This window comes from Triticum aestivum, chromosome 5A (assembly GCF_018294505.1).
Source record: "Triticum aestivum cultivar Chinese Spring chromosome 5A, IWGSC CS RefSeq v2.1, whole genome shotgun sequence".
NCBI lineage: Eukaryota > Viridiplantae > Streptophyta > Magnoliopsida > Poales > Poaceae > Triticum > Triticum aestivum.
Genome location: NC_057806.1, coordinates 100,954,008 through 100,960,007, shown reverse-complemented (window position 1 = coordinate 100,960,007; position 6,000 = coordinate 100,954,008).

Sequence of the window (6,000 nt, the reverse complement as noted above, 5' to 3'; positions counted from 1 at the left end):
CTTCTGGGGTGGTGAGCAAAATTGACTTACTGGCGCAATCGATGTTTCCTCCATACATCGATAGCCAATCCATACCCAGAATCACATCCAAACCTTGCGATTCCAAAATTATCAGATCTGAGGGGAAAACATGCCTACCTATGGTCAATGGCATCTGAAAACATCCTTGGCTTGCCATATACTCTGCTCCTGGCAAGCTCACTAACATAGGTGTACTAAGAGCTTTGGTGGGCAGCTTATACTTATCCACAAATCCCCTTGATATGTATGAATGCGATGCACCAGTATCAAAAGGAACGACTGCAGTAAATGACTTAACCAAAAACTTACCTATTACTGCATCTGGCTGGGCTTCAATCTCCTTCATGTTAACGTGGTTCACTTGTCCCCTATCGAAAGGGTTGGGCTTCTTCCCAGAACTTCCATTGCCATTTCCATTCTTAGCATCAGGACATTCATTGGCGTAATGTCCGGTCTTATGGCACTTGTAGCTAGTAACGTGGCTTAGATCTTTCTTGGTGGGGGTTGCTGGGTTGGAACGGTTCTGTCCGTTGCTTCCTCCATTACCATTTCCGCTCTTGGAGCCACTATGGTTGTGCGAACTTCCTCTAGTGTGATTGTGACCTCCATGGTTATGGACAAGTCCTCCCGAGTTCGGGGTAAAACGGGGTCTCTGTTGAGCTCCTGAATTATACTTCCCTTGTCCATACTTCCTCTTACGGTTGTCAATCTGCTGCTGCTTCCCTTCAAGCATGAGAGTTCTATCTACCAATTGTTGGTAGTTATTAAAGGTTGCTACCATCAACTGCATGCTCATCTCATCATTCAGTCCTTCCAGAAACTTCTCATGTTTAGCTGCATCCGTAGCAACGTCATCTGGGGCATAACGTGCTAGCTTGCTAAAGTCATCCACATACTGGCCAACGATGCGTCCTCCTTGGCGTAAGTTGCGAAACTCACGCTTCTTCATGGCCATAGCTCCTGCTGATACATGGGCAATGCGAAAAGCCTGCTGGAACTGGTCCCATGTAACATTGGCTATAGGATAGGTGACAGTGTAATTCTCCCACCATGAGGCTGCTGGTCCATCCAATTGATGCGCGGCAAAACGCACCTTCTCAGCATCTGTGCATCCTGAAGTGGTTAACTCCCTTCCAATCCTACGGAGCCAATCATCTGCCACTATCGGCTTGGTGCTACTGGAAAACACCGGCGGCTGCAACCTCAAAAAACGGGCTAAGTTGTCAACTGGGGGTGGCGGTGGTGGGTTGTTGTTGTTGTTGCCTTGGTTCTGAACTAACAACCGCATCAAGGTATTCTGCTGCTGGATCAACTGAATGAGCTCCGGTGGAAAGGTAAATCCGGGGTCACGTCTCGGAGGCATTTGAGGGTTTAGAGGGAAGAGAATAGAATAGAATGAGGTCTAGTGAGAAAACACTACCCATATGCACATGAGACAAACACAATCATATCACTCAATCAATCAAGCAAGGGCATACAATCGGTCTAGAACTATCGTTACAAAAGTGCTCGGACTATACTATATACATGGTGGAATACTACTACTGATAAGGTGGTCGACTAGAAAAATTGATCGATCAAAGACTCCATGATATCTGCTCCAGCTTCATCAACATAGTCATCATCGCTATCGTCGGGGTCCGAGTCGGTGTTGTCGATGATGATGTAGTTCTCCGGGCAAGTAGAATCGTCGTCTTCTCCTCCCGGCGCGGGGTCTCCCATGAATACTCCCAGCTTCCTTGTCAGATCATCATTCTTCTCCACTAGTACGACGATTTCCTCCTCATAATCTTTGCGAGTAGCCTTGAGTTCTTCCTCTAGCTCCGTGATCCTTGTCATCGCCTTCTTCAGATCTATCATGCCTGCGCACATCTGGTTCTCTTGGCGACGAATGTGCTGGTTTAACTCCTGGATGAAAGCGGCAATTGATCTATCCTTCCTGGTGCTGATCATCTCCCATTGCTCATCTCGGCGCCCACAAATCTGGTAGATAGTATCCTTGAGATCCTTGTGGTAAACTTCTCCAATGCGTCCCATCGTGATGTGGGCTGCCATACTCTTTCCTAGACTCTAGGATGGTGCATCAAAGGAAAACTCTATGGGCTCAGTGACTGGCGTAAATGTCCTTTCTGGAACTTAAACTTGAATCATCCAGCGCTCCTCTTCTGGTAAAGTGGCGTTGTAACTCCCGGTGAAGCTTGGTATTCCGATGTTCAGGTACCTAGTGACTTCCTTCAAGTGGCGTCCAAAAGGTGTTTCTTCATCCGGTTGGGCAAACTTGTTCCTTGCGTCCTCCATCTTAAAGAGTAGAAAATGGAGAGGAGTCATAAAATGAAAAGAGAGTAGTGATCTAGGGATTTAGCTTAGTGGTCATGTCCTATAGTCAGCGTGTGCTCTGATGCCATCTTGTAGCGACCAGACCTCAAACAGTCTGATCTATGTGCATCAGTGTCATCCCTGGACCGGTAATGCTGACACGCACAGTACTTGAGGATTTATAACAGAGTAGCAATCACACACTTATTACATCGAATGTCTCAAAAGAGAACTTATTACAATAATATGGCTTAAGGCCATCTAATACGATAACAGCGAAAGGCTTGGAAGATAAAGTGAGTCCATCAACTCCAACGGCATAACTGAGTGAAAGACCACGACCTAAGGCTCCTTACTCGTCGTCTGAAAAGTCTGCAACATAATACGTTGCAGCCCGAAACGGGCCAGCACATGGAATATGCTGGCAATGTAACACAAGAGAGTAATGAACGGGATAAAGCTATCCCTATATGCATATATGGCTGGTGGAGGCTGTATGGTTAATATGTTTTGCGGAAAGCCAATTTTTCCCTACTGCAAAGAAATATATTTTATTTAACTACAAAGTTTGTTGAAAAACATTGAGAATTGTAAACCCCATCTCAACCCCAATTAAAAGTAATTAATAACCCAACCAATTTTATATTAAGAGTGATGAGATCAACATGATAATCCAAGAACTAGATACTCAAGATGTCCATAACTGGGGACACAGCTAACCATGATTAGTTTGTACACTCTGCAGAGGTTTGCGCACTTTTCCCCACAAGACTCGATCTCTTCCGTTAGATTTCTCGCACTACATAATGTTTGAGAAAAGGATGACCGAGACACAGTCTTTCCGAAGAGGTCCCCTTAACCGATAGATAGGCCTGTACACCTACAATCCCCTACATCTGCTAGCCCATCATGGAAAGGTTTCCCACAACTTACTCAACTATGCCAGAGCCCGTAATGGCATGTGGCTGCACACGGAAGTTTCTAGCATGAATAATCTTATGATCCCTTTGAACCTGGGTGGCAGTCCATATGAGAATCACACGGTACCCCGGGATTTCCAAAATACAGGCAATCACTAGGTTCCCCAGGTGCCCCAATCCACCCAGATGTGTATTAAAGTTGCCACCTTAAGTTAACCATTAATTAACAACTCACATCTGTCATGGATATGCTCAAACCCAAACCACGTCTACGAGCATAGCATAGCAATATAAGCAACGTAGAAGTAACTCCCAAAGGTTTGATAATAAACAGGTGAATAGGTACTACCTGAACTACTTCCCAACCCACAATTTATTCAGATCCTAACCATGCAACTAATTGAGGTTTAATCTAATGCAATAAAACTGGGTAGTAAAGATGTATGATCAAAGTGTTACTTGCCTTGCTGATGATCCGTGAAACCTAGAGACTCGTACTAGCATGCTTCGCACTCTGGGTACTCTATCGCAATCAAACAAGCATACAATAAGCAATCAAGCAAGATGCATGGGTAAAACTCAAATAAGAAGATCTAACCAGAATGTTCAACTTAAGAACTCCGGTTTGCAAAAAGAATCAAATCAAGCGAAGCAACAAAACTCAAATTGCGAAAGAAACAAGCTTCGTTTACTAATCTGGACTAAAGTCAAATTTTACAGTAGCAAAAACTTGTTTAAGTTGATTAAACAGAAAGAGGGTTTCAAGACGAAACTCTAGGTGCTTGAATCACCTGATTCTGATAAACGAGCGAAAAGTTAAACTAAAACGAAAATAATCGCGAAAAATCCGAGAAAAAGAAAAAACTGACAAACAGACTAAGGAACGAACGTTCGCTATCTGCGGCTAACGGGCAAAAAGCGTTTGTTAAAACAAACGTACGGACGAACGTCCGCTATATAATTAAACCGGAAAAAACCAATCTAATAAAAACGCATCTAGGTTTTTACCAAAAAACCGAACCGGTCAAAGAAAAACCGGCAGCGGCGCGGCGCGGCGTCGGGTCGGCGGCGGCGAGGAGGTGGTGCGGCGCGGCGGCAGCGGGCGGCATCGGCGATGGCGGCGCGTGGCGCAGGAGGCGGCAGGGGTGGCGGGGCTGGCGCGGCGGCTAGGGTTGGCGGGCGGGCTGGTGGGCTACGGCCTCGGTGGCTTATAAAGCCTCCCCCGGGCGGATACGGCCCAAAGTCGGTTTCCTCTTTGAAAAAAAAATATTCTGCGCAGAAAAATAAAAGAAATACTAAACGGACTCCAAAAATTCTGAAATAAAATATCCCCGTCCTCTAAAAATCTACCGGACAAGGTGAACATTTATTTGGGACTCTAGTGCAATTTTGAAAAACACATATTTTTCCCAATTCAAATAAAATAGCAATAAAACTCCGAGTAAAAATCTTATTTGATTTTAATATTAAATCTCCAATATTTCTTTATTTTGAGGAAGTCATTTTATCCTCTCTCTTTTATTTTTATAAAAGAAATATTCGAAGATAAAATAATTAAAATCAAACGATCCTCTGTTCAAAATTCGAGAAAACTCAAATATGAAAATAACGAAATTCCCAACTCTCTCTGTGGGTCCTTGAGTTGCGTAGAATTTCTAGGATCAAGCCAAAATGCAATAAAATATGATATGCATTGATGATCTAATGTATAACGTTCCAAATTGAAAATTTGGGATGTTACAAATTCCAACTTTCTTCAAAAGCTTTCATCATAGCATCTACGATATGTTTAGTAAAAGCTTTATTTTGTTCATAATCATGGGGTGAATTAATCATGGATTGCAACAAAGAAATACAATCAATCAACGAACAATTATAATGATTAAAGTCTTTGCAATCCAAAAGAGTGGGCACATCACTAGTTAAAGTTTTGACCTCTCCAAACCCACTTTTATCAATTTTCTCAACAAGATTTTCACCCTCCGAATTATCAGGGTGCCTTCTAGCTAAAGTTGACTCTTCTTCGGTCCCTTTATCGTCAATCTTAATTTTACTAAACAAGGAATCAATAGAAGAAACACCAATCATTTTAAGATCTTCATCACTAGAAAACTATTTTTCTAAAAACTCTCTTTTAGCTCTAAGCATAGAGGTTCTTTTCTTACTTTCATCCATAGAAACATATAAAGCTTTAATTGATTCCTCAAACTTGGGTACAAAAATTTTCATCTTGAGATTTTCTACATCATGAGAAATTCTATCAATGCTTCTAGACATCTCATCGATCTTATTCAACTTTTCTTCTATCGTATTATTGAAAACCTTTTGAGAATTGATAAATTATTTAATATTATTCTCAAGATCAGAGGTGTTACTACTATTATAAGAAGGATTACCATAGGAATTACCATAATTATTAGAGGAATTTCCAGGAAAAGGACTAGGATTAAAATTACCTCTATATGCATTGTTATTAAAATTGTTTCATGAGACAAAATGCACATCTACGAAATAACTATTTTGCTCAATCAAAGTAGACAAAGGCACATCATTTAGATCAATAGGAGCATTTTTATTGGCAATCAATTTGATAAGACCATCAACTTTTTCACTCAAGGTACTAATTTCTTCAACCGAATTAATTTTCTTACTAGTAGGTGCTCTTTCGGTATGCCATTGTGAATAATTTGCCATGATATTGTCGAGCAATTTAGTAGCTTCACCCAAAGTAATTTCCATAAAA